At 34.7% G+C, this 22,869-nt stretch overlaps 1 protein-coding gene across 1 annotated transcript in view; it reads right to left on the bottom strand.

Moving 5' to 3' along the window:
• The window catches only part of PTPRD (protein tyrosine phosphatase receptor type D), a 1,173,827-nt gene that overhangs the window by 660,354 nt on the left and 490,604 nt on the right, over positions 1-22,869 (bottom strand). Inside the window, exon 7 of the mRNA XM_085043363.1 lies at positions 3,498-3,533. The gene's annotated coding sequence lies outside the window, so the exon portion shown is untranslated. The remainder of the gene's footprint in view (positions 1-3,497; positions 3,534-22,869) is intronic.

The following is a 22,869-nucleotide window of genomic DNA, read 5'->3' as shown; positions in this document are numbered from 1 at the left end:
CTCATCAACTGTCACTAATAATTTCACATGACAAGCACAATGCTCTTGTGACATTGCAAATGCAGCCTGGAGTTATTACAAAGCCTGCTGACTGGCAAGCCACTGTCTCTACTGTTGGGGCAAAACTCCAGAAACCCTTTTTATTTAGTACATCAGAGGCCTCTCAGCCTCTCCATGATGCCCTGTGGCATTTTTTTTTAATGCAAAGTGTAGCTGGTGTAATACAGGTAAAAGTTTTGACAGTATTCTTCAAAAGAAACACTACCTTCTGGGTGAAGATGACATGGGAGAAGAGGCAGGACAGGATTCAGAAGGACCATGAGATATATGATCAAAAATGTCAGGTCATTTAGGGATGTGTCATTCGACTGAGAAACAGGATAATCTTAATCCATAAGGCTTTCTGGCGCACAGACTCTGTGCTTTACATTTCGGAAAATCTTGACTGAATTTCCTGCACTGCATGCCCCACTTTAGCTCTAATAACAGTGCTGTATCTGAAGTCTAGCTGGAGACAAGAATGTATGATTCAGAGGGTAGTAGTCATGATTGAAAATAAATACTGTATTGTGAGAACACAAAGGATAGGGAAACTGCAAACCCAATGTATTCTCAGTTTCACATGCTTTTTAGGTAATGAACCATACATATGTCTACATAGTGTTTTTCATCAGAAACTTCACATCTCCCTCCTTTGCCCTGTATAATTCAGATGAGTTTTAGAATGATGAGTTCTACAAAACACAACTAGCATGAAAAAGGTTTATAGTTGTCTCATTTCATGTTTTTTTTTCCTGAAATCATGCTACCATTAAGATACATTAATAGATTCTGAAAAGAAATACTATGGGCAAAGTTAAAACAAAAATTTTGTCTGAGTTTGCAGATAAGATCTACCAAACAAGCTCTTTCACCATAATATATATATTAAAATTAAAACATCATATAGTGTTAAATTGCTAATTTTAAGGTATATTTCCTATACAAAATATTTGCCCATCACAACTAACTGAAGCAGAACTCCATATACACATTAATACTTTGATTTATAATAATATAACAATATTAATATATATAATATGATTTGCATTAATATTAGTAGATTTTTTTACAGTAAGAATGGAAAAAATTTGCTTTAAAGCAATTTTTAATATGAAATAGTGGTCTTCTATGAGAGTGACAATTAGACTAGTACACAGTAATGCTACACTGGAGCTACTAATAACCAGGAATAAAATATAATTTCTATTGGTACAAAGTGCTTTTACATGTTATTTATACAGTACATGCTCACCTTTGCTTTAATTAATTCAATTTATTTTTTTGTTTCATTTGTTTTTCAACTGCTTTTTGTTGCAAATACATCTGCAGTTTTTATCACAATGACATGTAATTTCCATATTAAATTAGTATTAATTTGATAATTAAATGTAATTGTCATTGTAGGAATTTAAGAAATCTAGAAGGAAAATGCACAGGTTTCCTAGTAGTTATAACTATTCCTCAGTAACACATGTAATGACATCAGAGACAATGTTAGTGTCATTTTCCCTTTCTTAAAATATTTTTCTTTGATGTTGCAAAAATGGACTAAATAGGATTTAAACAGTTCCATTTGAAAATATTCAAATATTTTCTTTGTACTGAAGATTATTCCTCATGAGAGAAGGATGAACAGAAGGAATCTATTATCTTCTGCTTCCTATTTGCTTAGCACAGGTGTCAACCAAAGTATCAACACAGCGAACAGAAGGGATAAAATCTTGGCTTCTCTGATACAAATGGCAATTGTCCCATTGACTTTAACGGGTCAGGGTTTTTTTAAAACTGTTTCTGGAGTCACAGTTGCCAGAATGTGAGACTTCACTGAAAAGTCAACTTTCTCCTCTGTGTGAGATGAGGGCAGATTGGATGTACATGGTAGTCAGAGCAGAACACTGATGCTTCATGGCAAAGTTAATATGCTGTAGACTGCAGAGAGCTTCCAAACAATAAAAATGCATAATTTGCTTCTTTCATTTGACATTGTCTCATAAATAAAAGATAGGAGGATGATGAATTATAGTTTGCAAACACTAGAGCCAAATAATCATCGTTGATTGCTAATAAACTACAATGAAACCTGATTCATAGAAATCAGAAATTGTACTGCAGCAATAAATATCTAGGAGTGCACTATACATTATTAACAATTTTTATGCCGTTTATTTCAATTTGGATTTATATTTGCATAGCTCTTGGCTAGAAACCAGTGGGAAAATATTTCTTCAACAGGTTGAAACAAATCAGACTGTCAGCAACTCACTTTTCTGCTATATTTCAAGTTTGAAACCTCTACACTTTGCCATGATAAATTACCCTGCTTAACAAACACAGAAGACTAAGAGTTAAAATTAAATATATTGTTGTTATAATTGAAAACCTTATTGAAATATTTACTTCAAATTAGTTTTACATCAACATTGAGAAAATCTGCCTTTTCCTTCATATTCATTACTTTCACCAAATTATTTCCCTATTTTAGCAAGGTAATTATACTAGCATTAGAAGTTCTACGGAATGGTATAAGTTCTGTCAGCTGTGAAGGTTAGACTCTCTATAGTGAATCCCATTGTCAAAGCTGCTAAAGGACGCTTTACATGCACATAATTACTACAGTTGATCCAAATTCTACAGTAATTACAGTATTAGAATAAATGGGAACATGGCAGCACATCACCTAAGAATCCTCTGGCAGTACAACGATAAGTACAATTGCTGTGCAGAGCTTTGTCTAAGCCTTTTAAGGCAGTCTCCAAGATTCCACTATGTAAGTAGCAAAAAATCAGCTTTCAGACTCCTATTTTTAATTCTCAACACAATAGCTGCACACTCTGTAACTGACTGGAGTTATTTGTGTTTGCCAGTATTTTTGAAGAATGGACAGAAGTAAGGAGGTAGGACACACAGAGAAAAAATTTCCCTCTTCAGTATTTGAAGAAAAGAATTCCAGTTGATAAATTAAAAGCTACTATTGCTATCTTTAACATTTTTTAAAAATTTCAAAAGCCCGTTTACTATTCCTTTTTCAACTCTGACACTGCTCTTTTGAAGGACTTACCAGTTCAGTGCGATTTACTATGGGTTGTGAAAAACCCTAGAGGCATGCATTCCTGTCTCCTTAAATTCGAAATTTTCTATATTCCCTGGAGTCTACTCTCGTAGGATGGCCAGGATGAATAAGGTTAAATTGAATACATGTGATTCAGTTTAAATGCTAACAACTCTCCTTTTGTGTAGCTTAGCCTAAAAATTCCATATGACCTGTTACAATCAAGCCTATTAGTACCGTAGGCTTTTCCAGGATCTTGAAACTTACACTTCAAACAAAACAATCTCCCTGTTCAGCCTCCAAAAACCATCCCCCTTGCCCCCATCCCCCTTTAAAGGAATAGTTGTTCATTTAACATTCATAATCAATGCAACTATTGTAGCAAAAAAAAAAATTAACAAAATACCTTGTATTCCCCAGTTTAATTGCAGACCAACAGAACCTGTGAAGTAAGAAAAAAACGTCTGCACAATTAGTTCTTGAATGCGTGTGTACACACACAGGTAGACAAACTGACTATTTTTACAAATGGTGTATGTGCTATCTGATTGTTATAGGTACAAAAGCGACTTAACAGTCATGTATTTCCTTCTAGCTGTCCTGAAAATGATTCAGAAAGCATAAGTAACATGTTGACATTAAACATATATTGTCAGATTCAGATAATTACCCAGTCTTTTTAGGCCGACAGTGAACAGCCTCCCTTTCCAAGAGCTGCTGCATGTTTTAGCAGTCAAACTGCTTTGATCTTAATTTTGTAATATGTTTGAAAATATTACTGGATAATCCAAACGTCTTGAGTTGCCCTTATCTTACATGGAAAAAAGATTGCACCCTCTCCAACAGGGATACAAACAAAGTGTCATGTCTGTGAAACTTACAGTTTTTTCTAGCCTAGGGAAACCCTAATCACCAATGAAAACTACTGTTCATGGAATCCTGGGGGAGCGGAGGGGGAAAAAAGAGGTGATGATATTAAAAAACAAAGAAAGACTGTATCTCCTGTCATAAAGAGCTCATGCTCCACCGGCATCTTTCATAAAGTAGGCTCATTTTTATGTTTCCTAATTATTATTCTTATTTTTCAAGTCAAACTATGTGAAATCAATGTGAAAAAACCCAAACTTTCCATATTTCAAGTAAATATGATGATCATACAAATTCTAAACACAACATTTAAAGCTATGTATTCCCATCAGTCCCTTTGAAGAGGTCTACAATATTTTGTTTCCACTTTCTTGTTTCAGAAATAACAGACTTGTATTAAAAAAAAAAAATCAAAAAGAAACAAACAAAAAAAACCCCAAACCCCCAAAAAATAAAACCACCAAGAAGACTTTTCTGAAAATAGTTGCACCAGGAATAAAAGTCTCAAACTATTGTTTACATATTTCCTATATGGGAGGCTGACTGCAATAATTTGAAACAACAAGATCCTCAGTCCCTGATTTGTTTTCTGTGACATAGTAATACAGAAAATGACTAAATACTTTCCAAGATAAATAGTGACATATACGATTCAATGAGGAACTAAAACTACTATAAAACAGAGTATACGAAATCTACAGATAAAAATTGTAAGTGCCAGGGACTGTCTTAGTACAGGAAATTCAACACATGTCATCCAAGATTAAGATTTCCACCTCCCTGTGCAAGACCAAGGGACACATGCTCCAATACATCTTGTTGTTTCCAAAACACACCACAGATACCACACTCCACAGAAAAGTGAATTATTCTCTGGAACCTTCATTGCAAAATAGGAAGCAGTAATTCCATAGTGTTTAATGACATATAATTTTACATTGAGGAACAAAACATCTAGCCATTGTGCAATTTCCAGGCAATTTTAATACTGTAGGTAGCATCTTTACCAGACTTATCAGTTTAAAAAAAAAAGACCAAAGAACAAAGAGAGACTGTAAGGACATTAATGGTGTCACAGCTCCAGGATTCTAGATGAACACAGAGCTGGCAGATTTAATTAAAATTTTCACATAGACTATGTCCATAATGATATTTAAATCTCTTATTCTTCACAAAAGCTTTAAAGTACATTTGGCATATGAGGCAGGTCCAAGGAATATCCGCTATACAGACATAAACATTTGCAAAGTCCTTACAAGCCCTTTGACATAGATTGTGATGAGTTGTTTTCATTCTTGTTTACAGAATTATTATACCCTCCTTTAGAAAGAAGGACATGAAACAAAGTGCTGACTGTAAAATGAAAAATGAAAAGCTTCATAGATGAATATAGAGGACCTTTAGAGGTCTATATAGAGAATGTTAGTCTTTAGTGTCACCTTGCAGCATGATTTAAAGAACACCCATACATAGCTCTATCCTATAAATTTTTAGCTGAAACACATTATTTTCACATGTGCACATGCACCCACATATGCGGCATCCAAGGCTACTGTGATTTACTGCTCAGTCAGTATCTGAATTCATGTAAAAAGTATGCATAAACAGAGCCAGAAAGATTTTCAATGAGCTTAGTAACAAAGTACAGTACATATCCAATAGAGAATGAACCATAAATCTCATAATGTCTACTTGTGTTAGTTATGAAAGTAATTTTCTCATGCAGTCCTGATCAGAAACATAAAGGCATAAACTAAATGAAAGCTTCTGGAGGGAAAAAGCTTCATGTAAGTGACACTTCATTGAACAGTCAGTGGGAAATCACAACTGCACAACATCTGTTTCAACCCCGCAAATAAAATTAATTTAAATTAAGTACATAAATAACTTGCTATGCACATATCAACGTAATCAATAAGCAGCAGACTCCTAATCACAACTGCCATTAAGATTTGTAGTGAAAGATAAGAATAAAGAGATAATTGCAATCAGAAAACATGCTGAGTGGAAATAAATTACAGTGAATTTTAAACAGCATTATAGAAATGTTCAGAGGAAGTTTACTGCAGCATATGAAAAGCCCAAAAATATGAGGCCAAACTGCATCTTCCTTTCCTAGTTCCTCATCACTTCTCTTCTAAAGTGTGAAACTCAATTCCTTTTCCCTTGCTGACTTTGTTTATTGCTTGAAACAAACACAAACCTAAAGCTACCATCAGTTTCACATATATTATCTGAAATAGAAAACCATCTCTAAAGACTCACCTTTTTATTATTTATTCCACACCACCTTGCAGTTCTGTCCTAGAACATGCGTCTTGCAACTTTTCAAACTGTCTTTTCTTGCACACAACTTCCTTATTCATTCTTTTGCTCTAAAATTGTTTCTATAAGAGCTCTCTGCACTCATTAAGAATATCCCTGTTGCTTGGCTTTTTGGTCTTATTTACACCAAAAGTCCATAATGTCAACTCCCTTCAGGCTTGGATGTTCCTTTTTCTACCTCTTCTCCCCACACACCTCTCAGATTTACCCTTCTTGCCTTTAGCTGGAAAGGTTAACACATGCTCTTACACTTCCCCAAAGTCACTTTTCCCTTTCTGTTTCTTCTCTGGTGTTTTTTTCACTTCTGTGATGGAATGTGGACTTGTGGTGTTATGAGGGTATTCTGAGAAGAGAGCCATGTGTGTGAAAAAAAAGAAAAGAAAGATCCTCTGATTTTAGGAGATGCAATACTATTCCTAAATGAGAGCTAGTTTTTCCCTGCCTTTCTTCTGTTCTCTACCCAGATTTCATCTTAGGTGAGTAAACCAATTGCCACTTTTTTTGCTACTATCAGTCTCTCATATTACTGCTGATTTTCTTCTCTCTTAGACCTTCTATCTTCTTGCTGCAGTAGATAATGCTTTGTTTCTTCTGTACTCGGCCTCATATTTCTGTTCCACCAAATTATAATCCACATATTTGGTTTTCTGCATCTCAGATTTTACTGGTCCTGTTTAATTCAATTTTTTCCCCCTAATGCTCATATGTTTACCTTTTCTTTAATTTATTCTCTACTCTGTCCTTCATTAGGGCTGTAGTTGAGGGTAACAGAGGAAAAGCAATGATGTAAAAGAACCTTTGCCTGTAGTCATCCTTTATTAACAACAGGGAAAGTCAAACTTCCCCCCAAATCCAGCCCAAATTCATGTTTCTGCAGTTTTCTACTCTTGTGCAATTGCAAAACAGGAAGACTATTTAAAGTACACAGCTTATTCAGAATTGCATATATCTTAATAATAATCAAATGATCCATACATATAGTTCTCTGCCTAGCTATTTTTCCCAAAATTTTAGGGCTCACAGAAATAGTAAACCTTCATTGCAACTAAGTAATTTTGCTTTCCAGAAGTTCCCTCAAATGTCAAAGTCATATTCTTTATGCACCCTAAACTTTTAAAGTAGCTCAGGGAATTCTGATTCCAAGAGAAAAAAAGGATAGGTTCCTCTAATGATTTCTGCTTGAAAAGATAGTGACTTGTGACATAAACAATTGGGGTGAAATTCTTCCCTTGATGACTTATCACTCAGGGATGCTAATGACTTCAGTAGAAAAGACAGTTGAGCATCCTAGGGTACAATTTATTTCCCACTGTTTTTGTGCTTACTGAGATTGAAGATTACTCTAGGGAAGATACTGTATGTGAAGCAGAGAAACCAATTATGTCTGAAAAAGATGTTGATGGATAAAGAATAAATGAGCAAAGACTTGCATGCATATGCAAATAAAGAGCTTAAGCTAATGTAAATATATACATACATGGTTCAACAGTGTAAAAACTGTGGCATGTATGCTAGAACCAATCCATATGCTATCATCACTGATGGCATCTGCTAGAAACTTTAATGCTCCCAGCAGCTTGAGACAAGCTGTGACACTGTGTCAAGAAGTGTGAGACAGAGGTAATAGAGAGAGGGAAATATTTTTAGCAGAGTGAATACATTACCACCCTCTTGATACTGGGGTATGACCCCTAAATATCACTTGATGCAAACTAGCAACTTTCACTATATGACATCAGTGGTGTAAATATTACGAGCATATTTCAATATTCTTTTTCCTCACAAGAAAAATTTTTATTGGAAATTAGTAAAAAATTCATTAAGCAAATACCCTCACAGATTTCTGTCAATGTAAAATTATTTTTAAATTGCACTCATAGAACTTCCCAAAGCATATGCTTAAATGAAAACCTACTACACACATCTATAGATGGATCTGTGCCAGCTAAAATATTTCATAATAGCAAAACTCAAACACACTGTACAGTTACTAATTTAAAAAAAAACCAGCTAAACCACCCACCTAACCCACCTCTCTCTGTAACCAACAGCAAAAATATCCACGGAGTGTAATGAGAGGTGTTCTCAGTAGTTCACTAAGGAACAAATGTATTCCAAAGCTTCTATTCTGTTCTGACTCACTACAACTAGCTATATACAAAGAAACCTAAAGCTTACCTCACTGTCAAAAAGAACAAGAAAACAGAGCAAGGCAGAGAAATGGAACAACATGAAAAATGTGAATACCACAGTTATATCCATTGTTACATCATCTGAGACAAATATAACCACTTACTCAGTATGCTTTAGGAAGGTAAATGAGATTTCCTTGAAATTTTGTATTAAACTAAAAACCAAGATATATACTGCTAAATTCTTATTTCTGCTAGTCAAATTAAACCTTTTCAACAAAATCTGTGTTCAGACTTTGCTGGTTAGCCTTCAATATTTTTATTTTAAGTTATTTATTTTTTTAAAATAGGAGTGAAAGGTGCTATGCATGATTGTAATGCACAAAAAAAAGCTATATATATATATACACATATATATATACACACAGATATATTATACATATATTGGATGTCAAAATAGATAATGGAACCTAATGGGGAGTTTTAGCTCTCTTTTAACTTTATTTTACCTTAGTTAACCTTAAATGAGTGGGAAAATGGCAATAAATGATAACAATTCACGACTTTTTCTCACTTCATCAGAATTTTGATTCTGACCTCTGCCAAGAACCATCCCCCAAATAAACTATTAAAGAAATTGTTTGCAATTCCAGTCATTCACAAAGGAATAATCATGCAAAAGGAAACAGTTTTCTCCAGATATCCCAAAGCATGTTCCATTGACAGCAGCACCAGAAGAGAGATTTTGCTGTGTGGAATTGACAGATTACACGTTAAGGAAATATGGGAGAGAAGTATATAATAGGTAACCATGAGGTTATAAATAAAGTATATAATAGGTAACCATGAGGTTATAAATACTTATGACTAGTCACGGGGTAATAAATACTTAGGACATAAGTATGATATATGACACTTATGTCTCTTTTCTTCAGTGAGTAAAATCTGGCCTACAATGGCAATGCTCTTCACTAACACTGCATAATCTCTTTATGCAAGAGCTATTTTGTGACACACACATGCCCTGAATAATACTTCTTAGAATATATGTAAGTCATCATTAGCATGTGAAGGAGAGTCTTTCCAGACAAGTGGGTCAGCCCTTACCAGGGGCTGTTCACAGTGAATGCCCTTCTGGTTTGGCACTGCAGCAGTGCTGTAACTATCCTGCTGCCGATGCTCCCCAGTAAGGAAGAGACAGAGGAATCAAGTTTCTGCATCAATTTTCCCACACTGCATGTCAGTAAACACAAAACCTTTGTACATTGTGTTGGGTGCAGGTGCCCAGGAGCTGGAAGCAAAGGGTTATGGGGAAGAGTCGACACATGAGCAGGTATCCTGGTGTGTGAGGGACCATTCCCAGAGCAGGGAAAAGAGTGAGGAGGAAGGAGGAGGATAGAGGAATTGTTATGAACAAACTGCAATATCTGTTCCCCATGCCTCACTCAGGAGTCATTAGGTAGAGGACTCAGAAATTAAGCTGAGCCAGGGAAGAAGAAAGGATTGAGGGGGAAGGTGTTTTTAGCTTTGTTGTTGTTTTTTTAATTTACTGTAGATTACATTAATTTTCCCCAAATTTTTAGTCTGTGCTGCCCTTGAAGGTAATTGGTGAGTGGTCTCCCTCTGCTTGTTCCAACCCATGAGTTTTTCCACCTCAGTTTTTTTTCCTTACCCTACTGAGAATGGGAAGTGACAGTGGGTGGGTGGTGCACATTATCTGGACCGCATCAATACATCTTCCATAAGAAAAAACATATCTCAGAACTGGGATAGTTTTGAAGTGTCAGCTGCCCATCAAATCTGACTAATTTTATTAATCAGAGGGACACATGGAATAATTTTAGTACTTCATTTTGCTGTAGACACTTTTTAAATTTTTACTGACAGAGGGCTTCCATCACTTAAGGTGTGTTGGGGTCTTGTGTAAAGAATACAACTTTGGTTTTGCTTTTGTTGGAAAGTTTGTGGAAAGCTTGCAGAACAACCATGAATACAATAAACATATAATGCGTTTTACATTGTTTTTTAAAATTAAAAATTAATTAGTATTTTATTTTTACTAGAGACAATTGCTTAACTCTTAACGGTTTATGGGCTTCTTACATAGGGAATAAGATGTATTTACAAAACAACAACAACAAAACAAAAAAACCCAAACAAACCTATAACCTAATTCTATAGACCAACATACTTTTTACTAATTAAATTCATACAGCAAAACAAAAGCGTAAAAAATTACAACCAAGAGAAAAATTACACTGAAGCAGCCTGAGTTTTTCTTAACATGCTAGCATCAATATTAAAGTGGTTTTTTTTTTTAATTTCAGAAATGCTTTAATCCTTTAACAAAGCCGCTTACATGCACAAGGAGTATTACAGGTTTACTCTACTAGGTACAGTTTCTAATACATTTGCTTTTAGGTAATCAGAACTGGCTTGTCACTAAAGTCAAGATAATATTATGCTCTGTTTTCAGAATGGAAAGTTTAGGGTTTACTGATTTTTTCCTTCTCTAATACCCTAATAATTAACTCAAAATAGGATTCCTGGTTATGTTGGTGCTGTAGAAGTATACAGGAATTTTAACAGGAAATTTCAAGTGAAGCTTACTGCAATAAATGCTTTCTAGGGTAATTTAATTGATGTAAATAAGAAAAAATATCCAGTCATACTAATGCAAAAATAAAAATAAATTAGGCATAAAAATTCTGTATCTTTCCTATACTCTCATTACATCCCTTTCAATTTACAGTAAAAGAAAAACATCTACAAGTGATCTTCTATACAATTATTTTCTTAAATATAAAAAGGATCAATGCATAATAGTGTTACTTAATGAATTTGATTGTTCAAGGCACTATTTTAACTGTACTGCATGCTTTTTGAAAAGAATCAAATGGAAATTTTAGGGGTACTTGCCTAATAATTCAAATGAGCGGCTTCTACAAGTAATTAGTCCCAAAACATGGTGAATTAAAAAAAAAAAAACCCTGGAGTTTTGAAAAACACATGGAGCAATATAATAATGTACAGATGTTTGAATACAACTGCCACTTTAGCAGTGTTATGCTTTTTATACTAACTCTACTACATACTTTTTAGAATTTCTATATTTCCCTTAGAAATATGTTTTTTAAGGTTGTTAACATAGGCTTTGTCATATGAAATGATAAGTTACTGTAGATCTGAATGTATTCTAGTTGTCTCTTTTAAAAATGGAAATCTGAATCATCAATCGTCTGTATTGAGAAATTTCATGGCATGAAATTACAACTCATTTATTGCGGAGAGGGTTGGATGTGTATTCGTATTAAATGCAACACTACAACTTGACAGATTTTATTCAGTTGTTTGTTTGGTCCCTGATAATGTAAATTGTAAACCCTGTGCAAATAATATTGCATATATGTTCAGAAAGTATGAACGATATTCTAGGATCCATTTATGGATATTGTCTTAAACAGAGTTATGTTCTGAGAGAAATAGTCAAAACTTTCAGCGCATTCCAAACATCTACAATTACATATATTTGCATATGATCATGTAAGCAAAAATTGAGCCCCAAAAATTTGTAATGAAATATATCCACTATTTTAATTTTTCTGTAGACATAAATGGTTATTGTTTTTAAATGTGCACAGCTTTTTGGATTTCCAGAATGTTAAAATCACTGGGGTGGGTCACTCACATTAAGTTACTAGAAAAATTGGTTTGATATTCATTGCTACTTCAATTCTTATTAGCGCTATGAACAGGGAATGTAAAGTCCTGGAAACTTATATTCCTAGATGCATCCTTTTTCTAAGTGCATCATTCAACACCAGAAAAATAAAGAAGCAGAATGGATGAGGTACAAGAGTAAAATACCAGCTTCCATGTGAGCTAAGCAGAATGTGTAAGTAGGGAAAATGCAAATTCAAATGAAGCTTATTGACACTATCTCACACCTTGGAAGTAGGTTTTTGGTTTGTTTTTTTTTGTTCTAGCAATGATACCTGCAGTGTAATCCTTGCGTCATTAATCCTAGAGTCTTGCTCTTCTGGAAAGAAATGTAAAAGTTTATGTTACATGTAGCATTAAAGACTTTTATAATCTGCTGATAAAAATCCTAGGTGTCCTGATGGATAATAAGCTGAACCTGAATCCACAGTGCACTCTTTCAGACATGATGGGAAACTGTGTCTTGGGTTGCATCACAAGAGTACAGAAATCATATTAAGGGATGCGATAATGATGCTTTATTAAGCACTTTCTAGAACTGCTGAGACACTGAGGCAATTGGCAAAACCTGAAAATTCTGAAGTCCCATCTGAACATAAGAAAGATATTTTTCTTGTGAAGGTGGTCAACAACTTGAAGAGGTTGCCCAGGGAGGTTGTGTAGCCTCGATCCTTGGAGGTATTAAAACTTGTCCAGAACACACCCTGAGCAATTTGGTTTAACTATCCCTATTCTGAGTAGGAAGATGAAATAGACAATATCCAGAAGTGCCAAACAGCCTCACATACTCTGAATATAGATAAAAGGCATTCAGAATTTAAAGAAAATTTAGGGACAAAACCTCCACAATCCTCTACCACAAATGAAAACAAGCTATTGTTCTTATTTGTGTATTTCATCTTCCACCAGCTTCAAGCTATCAAATACTTTCCAATTATAGCCTCTGGGTTCTTTTATAGTCTGCTTTTCAATTAGTAGGAATGCAAACAAACAAGGATTCAATTGCTTCTGTTCCACTGCAAATGTATATTTCCTGCTACTCTTCCCACAGTGCTTGATTCTGTTTCTCAGTGAATTGTAGAATTGCAGTATTACATCCTCCTCTTTGATCCAATATCTGCTTTGTGCGTTCTGATTGACTGACAGCGCATGCAATGACCTTCAGATAGAAAAAACACCTTTTTTAAACAAGAATTAATTCAATGCAATTTGTCATGCCCAACTCAATCTCATTTAGTTCATATATATGTGCAAATCCTTTGCAGTGTTAATGACATTATCTTAGTGTATTCATTGACAATAGGAACTGTTGCAAGCTTTGTGGATCTACTTGAAGAGAATTGAGGTGGAATGATGAAATATATTTAGCAAAAAGGGACAAAAAGAGAAAGAAAATATGTGTGTTTTTCTTCTAAATTTTCCATCTCTATAAAAAATACTGAAATCACCTTAGTAAAGACTCTAAATGAAATCATGCCCACACAATGACAGTCAATCATTTTCTATCTCTCGGTTTTGTCTAGGTTAGGCTCTTAAAAACAGCTAAGAAATTTTTAAAACTGTTATTCTAGTTGGGATGCTGCTTTCCTGAAACAGTTTTCTAGCCAGATCTAAGAATGAAACTAGAAAGTTTCTTTGTGCATGAAACTAATTTTAAATATAAGTTTAAATTTCAAATACTTAAGCTTGAAAAACTATAGTTAAAAGGTGATTATTTCTATCTGCAATCAGTGTAATTTAAGAGTTTGCAAATAAATATAAGGAGATCTTATAATTTCTTTAAAAATTCAGCACAGCTACTTGGTTCTGTTTGATGTTTTTGCTAAAACAGTTTACAAAAAAATAAAAATGCAAAGCCATTCAGCAAACAAAAAGAAAAGCACCTATCTGTAAAGAAGAGTAGTACTATTTTCTCTAGCCAGAATACCAAAATTTTGTAAGAGAGTGTACTTTTCAATAACATAACAGCTTCAAAGTAAAAAGAAAAATATAAAGACATACCATAATAAATAAAGTAATAAATTTATGTATTTTAGCTTCACACAGAAAAAAAACCATGTGAAGTATAAAACACTCCAAGCCTCTGACTTTATTAATGTAAAGTTTATCCAAAAGCTGAGTCAGGGGAGGTCTAAGTTTTTCACTCAGAGGGTGTTGGGCACTGGGACAGGCTTCCCAGGGAAGTGATTCCAGCACCAACCAGCCTGACAGAGCTCAAGAAGTGTTTGGACAATGCTCTGAGTCACATGGTGTGACTCTTTGGGATGGTGCTGTGCAGGGCCAGGAGATGGCACTCTGATGATCCTGATGGGTCCTTACAACACACTATATTCTGTAATTTTATGACTCCATTCACTGTGTTACAAACTTCAAGTGGAGATCTTCCAGTGCCAGGGTATTTTATGGATATCTTTCTTCTTGGAAGAGACCCCATGACTGGATATACTTCACATCTACTGCTGGTTTTGCATCATAGACTACCCAATAGCAAAGAATTCATCAAGGAATGAGAAATCAACAGCGGTGCTTTGTGAAGTAACACACATGTTACAAGTTACTAATAACTGTATTTATCCTGTCTAGGATAAATTTATTCATATTCCCCATTTTAATCTCAGATTTACTGGATTACTTGGCTTTTCAATTAACACTTGTTGCAGCAGCAAATCTTATGAGAAAAATTCAACAGCTTAAAGTAAAAGTTTTGGTCACATAAACCTGCTTTTGAATTTTAGTTTACTTTACTTTAAAAATGTCTGTAAATCCAAAGGAGAAAATTTTAAAAAGAAAAAATCAGATCTGCTCTGACTCGTCTGTTCCAAATATGAAGAGATTTGAAGCACATGAGACTAGAATGCAAACCTTCTGTTTTGCAAAGGGGCACAGCTAGGTACATATCCAGGGAGGGGGATCCCAGGCCTTTCATAACATTGCTGTGCAGATATAAAATACTTGCTTCCTGTATTCCTCAGTTTTGGTTGACAAGGAAGGCAGAAAATGACATACTAAGATCCTTTGCTACATCATGCCAGGAAGAGAACACATGAAAATTTTGTTGCAAAAATTAGGACAGTTGTCTGAAAAGATTAGACAGAATAATTTATAAAATGGGTGATATGTAGATTGCCATGGCAGGCCCAAGAAGACATTTGTGGCAGGAGACAACAAAAGGAAAAAAGTAACCAAATAAATGTTCCACCAAAGCAGTGCAGGCTGGAAGTATCTAATGGGTGTCTGATATTAATTACACGAATTCTTAATCATGGAAGCTGAAAATAACATTCACACAACCATTTTCTAATCTAAAACCTTAGGCTAAGATATGAACATCACTTAAATCTTGAAACTTCTACCCATAAGGAACTCCTAACAATTAATCCTACAAAGATTTTTCCTGTGAAAAAGGATGATAAACAAATATACAAGGAGTCATTTATTAGTGAGAATGCTACTCTAGTCTCTGAATTCCTTTATGCTCTTTGAACTGAGCTAGGATGAACATTTTTGCCATCAGTTCACTTTTTTCTTCTTTTTTTTTTTTTTTTTTTTTTTTTTGTTACTTATCAGGAAACCAGGCCCTGGGAGCAGATCAGTTGGAGCAGAGCATTGTGTCCACAGAGCCCATCTACATCTCCCTTCACAGAAGGATGCAACATGTGCATGGTGCCTTCATCACCTTGGCAGCCTATTTTAGTCTGCTTCAACATCAGGAGGCTGTCTGTGCTCAGTGCTGATAACAAAGCCCTATCGCTTTTCAGAGTGACAGGGCACAGTGACATATCAACGCTGGAAGTTAAGCGAAAAGCCCCTTCTAATTTAACTGCTAATCTGCTGAAGCTGTGTTCAAACCCGGCATGCTTGTTTTCAATTAAAACTTTCTTGTAACTAGAAAAAAAGTTTGGTGTGTGTCTTTGCCTTTTTGGGTTGCAGTCAAGTCAGAAAGGAGCTGAAAAGCTAGGAAACAGAGTGGAGTGTTTTTCACACTGCAAAATGTCAGACATTTGCTTTTCAGACTGAAATTGCACAGAATACACTTTCTGGAAGCTCTTCTGTACAAAACTCATGGAAGGTTTGTTGTCAAAATGAGAATTTTCCCCTGAAGTAAGATGCAGAATGATTAATGTATGTTGGCAAAAATTCCATTACTCAGCGTTAATTTAAAGCTTGTGTCTAGAATTATTAACAGTAGAAAGGAAAAGGTTTAGTACAAATCATAGTGTATTTGGCGCTTTGAGCAACAAAAGCAATGATTTCAGTAGATTTTAAAGACTGTACTGACAAGTAATCAGTCTCTGTTCCTAAGTATTTTCTTTAGCTTTCGCTGTTGTCTCAACAAACTAACCTACAGCATTAGGTTTTTAGACTATTTGCAAAAGGAGACCATACTTCAAAGGATAAAAAGCTGGTATTGCTTGGATGAGAATGATGTTGATAGTACACTGATATTTTGGCCGTTGCTATGAAGTCCTTACCCTAATTCAAGGGCTTTTTAGGGTCTCATGCTCTACAAATGAGGCACTGCACAACAAGCTGAGCAGGACCACAACCAGGACAGGAGACCAGAACTGATCAAAGGGATATTCCTCACTCTGGAACATCATGCCCAGCACATAAAGGAGGGAAGTTGGCTTGGAGGGAACAATCACTGCTCAGGGATGGGATGGGCATCAGTTAGCAGTATTGGGCATCACTTCTTTCTCTTGTGTTTACCCCCTCTCCCTATCATACTTGCTACTGTTATTGTTATTATAATTATTATTATTTTTTGTTACTTTGTTATTACTGTTGTTATTATGGTCCTATTAATTATGAGTTGCATATTTTTATTAATGTTGCTGTTTATTATTCTGATTTTGTTTCAATTATTAATTTATTCTTATCCCAACCCAGGAGGTTTACATTTTATTTCCGATTCTCCTCACCCCATGGGATGGTTCTGGTGGTGGGAGTGAGGAAGTAGCTGCATAGTACTTAATTTCCAGTTGAGGTTAGTTAAATCATGACAGAGTTTTAGAGAACATTTAAAGCAAAATCCACATGGATATGTAAGAAATTTCTGAATTAACATTTTACTTTGGAGAGACAGCAAGTTTGCTGGCAATTTATCTCTCGAATAACTAGTAAGACAAAGAGTGATTATTTTGTTTTTTTCTTTTTAAAAGTAGCTTCTACTTTTCTTGGTTCCCTTCAACACATTTTTCTTTGGAAAGTTGTTTCAGTGGGTTGGCTACATATCAAAATACTGTCTACTATGTAATCGCATGAGTCAACCTGCCATTAAGTGATTGATCAAGACTTTGCCCTGTGGAAAATAAAACATATGGCCTATATACCAACAAAACCATGTGGATAAATATAAAATTAAAATTAATGTCAGCTAGGACTAGAAGTTTGGTTTCTTTCTTTTATTATTATGTTTCAGTTTTTAATTTCTTTTTTACTTTTTTTGTTTTTAGATTCAGGTGACTGAAGTGCACATAAAAATGTAAATATTTTGAAGTTCATAGTTATGCACTGTTATGTTGCATTTATTCCTAATGAACAGGATAATGGTTACAATGTTTACAAACCAAAGGCAAGTAAAAAGAGACTAGTCAAATATATATATTTGTGTTTAATAGCTAGCCTAATACAAAAAAATTCTCAAGCTGTTAAAACAGCAGGGTCGCTATAATGGCATGTGTGGCATACTGTATACTTTTTGCTCTGAAAACATTCTTACTTACATCTAATTTTAAAATACAGAAGTAAAATTTATGCAGTTAGGATTTCATGAATTATTTAGAACTCTGTTTCTAATATTCTATGCTAATCCAAATAATATACTTTCCTTTCCTTGATATTCTGTTTGAATATGTAAATTCATAATTCTTAGCAATAAGATACAATGAAGTTTCATTAATGAGTTATTTTGCCCCAACTTTTCAGATAGAATTTACATAAAGTTGAGTAGAGACTGCCACTCCTCGAATAATATTTTCATTGTGTATCTTTTTTCTGGAGGAAAGTTTCATCAGGCAAGTGTCAAATTCTGTGCTCAGCACAATAAGCTGTTGCAAATTTCTTAAATCAGTTTTAATCTCTTTGCTGGAAGGAAATCTATCTTAGCTATTGTCCTGTCCACCAGGCATAATATAGCGTTTTTTCCTTAGGATTATATTAACAAGGAAATGTTGGACGCATGTCCACATTGACCTTCATAGTCCTTGCCCCTGGATTCTACAAAATGTTTCTCCTTCTTTTCCTCTGTTTTCTTAGAAAACTAATATGAGGGGTTTTATCAGTGTTTGGAAGTGGCTCAGATGTTAAATATCTGTTAACTATAAATATTATCTTTATGCATATGAACACGTATGCATAAGTACAAATTAAGGAAACTTATTTTAAATCTTTTGGATTACCATTATATATGTCAGTCATGTCTATGTCTAATTTTTTAGGGGATGACAAGGAAAAGAAATATCCTAAACTGCACAATATGTTGGGCAAAGGAGACTTCAATTTCAAACAGATTCTCTAGATCCTCTGTATTCTCAGAAGAGGAAACAATTTGCAATATGTAAGAAAAGTACTTAAGTATTCTGACACAAAATTATTTTATTGAGGTGTATAAAGAGCTGATGGAGCAGTAGAATATTAGTTTATCTGTGACCTTACCAATATATCCTGTCCACAATATTTTTTAAATTCTATGTTCTACTGTTATGAGGACAACATTACTGTAAAAGTACCTGTAACTGCTCTGTGCTAGAAACTGTCCTTAAGCTGTTTTCCCACTAGCCAGTCAAAGTGCCAATGGGGCTAGGTCTCACTGAACTGTAGAAAAAATAGACCGTGCTGAAGAAGGTCTTCGCTCTACATAATATTTTGTCCTTCCAATGTGTTGTTAATCTGAATGTGATATGAATCTGTTTTTAGAGAGTCATAGGGCCCTCTCACTTGATATTAGCCATCAAAGGCCCAGTACATTAATTGCATTGCAGATGCTGTCTACATTTCATCATCCGTTGTAGTTTCTATAGTCCTGGAGGGGTAAACTTCTATGAAAATTTATAATGCAGGATCAGCTTCCTAAAACTCTCTTGTTTTTTCTGTTGGTTGTTCAGTGTTAAGTGAAAATTTGCCAGATGATGTAAAACTGAGTCTTTTCTCTATTTAGTAAGATACAAGTCTGCTTAGTGAAAGACAAGTCTCAGATAGAAATTGATTTTTTCATAATCTGTTACAAGGTAACAAAGTGAAATTGTCTGCATCTACAGTACTCTACTGTTTGTACTACAACTATTAACACTACTTCTAAAGAATGAGCTGCAGATATTCACAAATATGTAAAGCATAGAGGTGGTGTCTCAAGGGTAAAGTCAGTAAGCTCTCTGCAAATCAGGTGCTCAGCTATTTCATCAAGAGTTATGACCTTTTTCAGTGTGCTGTTCCATACATATACAAGCACAGAGAATTTCGCATAATTCAAAATCTCTGTAGTGAGTTAGGGTGAATGGGAAATTATGACGAGTGAAACTACAGGCATCCAAAAAAAACAGGACTAGAAATTATTTAAAGCCTAATGACCTCTCATAACAACATTCAAGTAAATAGTGTTTTAAAAATAGGATACCAAACGTAAATTTATTCCTTGTTTCTAAAAACTATTTATTAAAATTTATAACGCAAAACCCCCAAGTAAACAAATAAACAACAACAGTTCCTGAGAGGGTTGGGGGTGAGGGAAAGAAACCTGCAAAATTCTTTTTATTTTAGGATGTAAATGCATCAGGGAACTTGTTGATTGTACAATCCTACATAACTGACAAATGTAGTTTGTTTTAAACCATAAAGCCTCCAGCAAGGTGGCACAGCAGATAAAGATCTAATCATTCATCTGGGATAACACAGTTCAAGTCTTAAAACCTGTGATCCCATATAAAGTGTGTAATGCCTGAGCTCCATCTCAGAATCTTGAAAAAAAATGGTTTAGAGGCCTACTGAGTATGGAGGATATCAGATTAGAAGCTTGTACCAGAAGTCATAGCTCATATAAGACAGAAAGTGAAAGAATATCTAGAAACCTTCAGTTTGACACACATAAATCTATTTCTCTTTAGAATGCTTGTTGAATGACCAGTTGCATACCCATTCTGATTTGAATGATAATGACCCATGGATTTCTCTTGCTTCCAGTACTGCTTGAAATAGAAAAAAAAAATTGTTTGAAACCCTACTCTTTTCTCAGCCACTCTCCATGTACACTCACAACAGCCTATAGATGACCTGTGCAGACTTGAGCAGCTTCATTTGTTCTCCTGAAAAACATTTGGAAGACAACCCCAATAGTATTTTGAAGTAAAATTTGCTAGTACTCGAGATTATTTCCACATAAACTGTCTTAAACATGTTGGTTGAGGGATTGTGAATTTGGAGTGTATTGCAAGGTTCACTATAAGACCAAAGCTTTGTTCTAACAATTTAGAGCTCTTCCTAAAAAAACTGAAAAATAATTTGCTGACAGCAAACTGGTGGCAGGTGTGCTTTAATGTTGACAGCTGCATTTATGACATGGATCACAGAGAAACTGTAGTGTTCATGCTACAACATCTGGAAAATTTGATCAGATTTCAAGATCTAATTCAAATTGGCTGTCTATTACAATTTTAAAAAATCAAGGAAAAATAGTATTATGATGCAGTGTTCATATAAGCAGGAGAAAAAATCATTAAATTATTATCTGAAAAATATTTTTTCTGAGAAAGAAAAATAAAGCAGCAACTATTTAATGAAGTACTACTGGATTAAGATATTAATTTACACTTGTGTAATTCTTGGAACTACTTTGCAAAACTGACATTAAAGAAATGCAAGATAATTTTAAAAAATGAAAAATAATATGCTGATATTAATGTCAATATATAATGTTTCTCATATAGTAGATAATTTTCTGAACTGCATAGTTTTAAGAAGGTTGAAGTGTCTCTCATTAAAACAGTCACTGAAATGAAAAGGTCTGCATTCCCTGAGGCATCTGTTGTTTTAGAAAATTAAATCCCAGATTACACTGAAAAAAACCAAACATCAAAAGCATAACCAAATGGTTATTGTGTTCATTACATGATATTTCACTGTTCTTTTCTTAATAAGTTCAGTCTTTATCAGGGGCAAAACTGTTGTCCACATATGAGTAGCTTTTTCAAGATGAATTAGAATGAAACTGGTTATGCTTCAATGTTACAACAGTCGGTACTTTGGAAAGGATGAAATCTTTGGCTGTCTACCTGAACCAGCCCCAGAGTATCTATCCAGTCCACTGGTAAGCTTTTGAAAGGGCTGTCTTGCTTCATATTAGAAGTTTACAGAAGTTTCCACTTTTTTTACTTGTGTATCACAAATCAATCGGATGGCACCACCCCTACTACACAGAACTCCTGTCAGAGTTTAAATCACAGCGACAGTTTTCGAGTACCACAGTGTAGTTGCCTTCCCCTCCCTTTTTCCTGCAGGCACAGTCTCTTTCCAGCTGCTGCCATCTCTTGTTCAGTCATGCTCACTCTACTGCTATGGAGTTACAATGGCACCCACCCTCAATAGCTGCAGCACTTGCCAAGGTTTTAGCACATTCGCTTTCCTTATGCGCCTCTCATCTTTACTCTTGCTCTAGCTCAGCGAAACAAAGTTCAGCGGTGGGGATTTCCTCTACCTAGGGGAGTTAGTTTCAGATTCCGGTCACTTTTGGCACTCTTCTACAGCCATAATAGCGTTTTGGACTCTAGACTCTAGCTTAGCTGCTCTCTTGAAATCGAAAAATCAGACCAGTCTTGAAAGGAGATTAGCACTCACCTAACCGAGGAGAATAGAATTAGGAAAACACATGAAATGAATCTGTAGCCTTAGGCAAACTACTTCAAGAGTATGAATGACTAGAAAAACAAAACTGGTAAAACAAAACCTGGTTTGTTTTTACAAGAGTTGTATTTGTATAGATAATTTCTACTTAATCTCTATTTATGAAGTTGTATTTTTAAAGTAATTTTTATAAAAATCATTACAACTGCAGATGCTGCACATATATCTCATAAAATAAAAGATTCACTGACTGCTGAAAGTATTCTCTGGTCATTTTTACTAGTGAAATAGGGCAGAAGAGTAGCATGAAGAGTGTCTAAATATTTAATCTGGTTTGTGTTCAACTGGTTCTGTTATAAGTGCTTGCAGTAGGTGTAAGTGCAAAGAAAACTAGGTCATGTGTAAACACAGGAGTAGTAAAATCATAAACAAGAGTAGATGAATGTGATTAAACTTCAAGTAAATAATTCACTTATACCATATAACTGAATATTGTAATGTCAGTGTAAAGGACTAGGATGCTGTAACCTTGATGTATCTGTTCCATCTTAACGCCTTGAAACTAAATTTTGCCCTTCGTTATTAAAAGGATATTTGTTATATCCTTCTTTTAAGAACTCTGCTTCCTAGTTTATCAAAGAATGATTAAAATATCAAGGAGTTTTGCTTTATATTTAAGAAAATATGGTGAGATGCTGGCACATGTTACCAAATTTCAGACAAACTGCATAGGATTCCTAGGAACTCTGACTAGAACTTCAAGTTCTCTAAATGAAGCAATTTAATGAAGAGTCAGTGATGGCTTCCTGACTAGTCATTTTTTCTGTGAAATCATGCTGACTTCGAAGTCATTATTCCCAATACTACCATTTTCAAGGTTGTTCTGTAAAGATTCTGAAA

Source organism: Lichenostomus cassidix, chromosome Z (assembly GCF_008360975.1).
Source record: "Lichenostomus cassidix isolate B80296 chromosome Z, HeHo_3.0, whole genome shotgun sequence".
Taxonomy (NCBI): domain Eukaryota; kingdom Metazoa; phylum Chordata; class Aves; order Passeriformes; family Meliphagidae; genus Lichenostomus; species Lichenostomus cassidix.
This window is presented reverse-complemented; position numbering and strand designations above follow the sequence as displayed.